The following is a 1,305-nucleotide window of genomic DNA, read 5'->3' as shown; positions in this document are numbered from 1 at the left end:
CTTACTATGTAAAGCGAAAGTTTATTTGTTCAACTATTCTTCGCTGTGTTTTTTTGCTTGTGTAAAAGTCCTCGTACATACCTGCATTTCTACATACATATGTTCGTACAAACACACGAGTACTTCTTGCCTGCAGAAAATCTGACTAGCTCAGAACTAGCGTAGAACCTTTTGCCATCAGTACTAGTTCTAGCTCAATAATAAGCAATGCTTTTAACTCTCCACTTTTACACGGCGATAACATTGGCGCAATACTTTGCAACTAGTTTTAACCGGTTCCGTTTTGGACAGTTTTTTTTTTAAGAAACATTTTTAAAATTCGATTTGTGGAATTTTTTTTTTTAGTTTTTTCCTTTTCTGTTACAGGTTCCATTTTTGTTAGCTATTTTATTATAAAAAAATAAATTATTGTGAGCTGCACGCAACCACTTAAATTCATTAAATTTCAAAACTCACAACTACCTCCACCGCGATTTGAACTCGCGACCGACGAGGCTTGAGTCGGAGGTCTTCTCGCTGAGCTACTTTCGTATTGTACGAGTAGTGAGCATTTGCACATTTACACCGCAAGTTTCAACTGTCCCACTCTGCATCCGTTTTGCACTAGTTCAGAGATAGTTCTGACATATATATGTTGTTCGGAACTAGCGCTTTGTCAGCTTGTCTCTAAATTTTACTGCATGGTTAATACGAAGAGTAAGAGCAGAATTTTGTAGCAATCTCTGTAGCTGAGTCTCATTTTTGTGGGTCAATTGGGTGTGCAGAATGTATGCAACACTTTATGCTGAGTTCAAGTGTTGGTGGGCATATAAATGCGCACACAAGCATACATACATACTAAGTTGACGGTGTGGTAGATTTTCCGGTGTATTCCGAGAAAGAAGGAATGGTGAGAAGAAATATCGACGGACAGTGTTGGGTCGATAGTTTTCAGGTGATGAGACATAAGATTCTATAAGTGTAAGAATTTTTACTGTAAATGTATACATACATATGTATGTATGTATTTGCGTGTTAAAAAAGGCCCACTTACTGCCTCAATAAGGGTCTACTATACATACATAAATGTTTGTATGTAATATGGCAGTAAACAGTCGAAGGCTAAGCCGCAGATGATGGGTTGGCATATTTAAGTGAAGCCATTGGTGTTAGATGAGGCAATCATCTTTAGTATAAAATAAGTATATTTTCTTATAAAAAAAAAGGTCAAAATGTTTCATTTATTTTTGAACACATATATACTCTGGGGATATATGATAAATACTATAAAGAGCATTGTTATTGCCCGAATTTCTTAGGTAAATG

This window comes from Rhagoletis pomonella, unplaced genomic scaffold (assembly GCF_013731165.1).
Source record: "Rhagoletis pomonella isolate Grant_MI unplaced genomic scaffold, Rhpom_1.0 Rhpom_scaffold_00004, whole genome shotgun sequence".
Lineage (NCBI taxonomy): Eukaryota > Metazoa > Arthropoda > Insecta > Diptera > Tephritidae > Rhagoletis > Rhagoletis pomonella.
Note: the sequence above shows the minus strand (reverse complement) of the source record.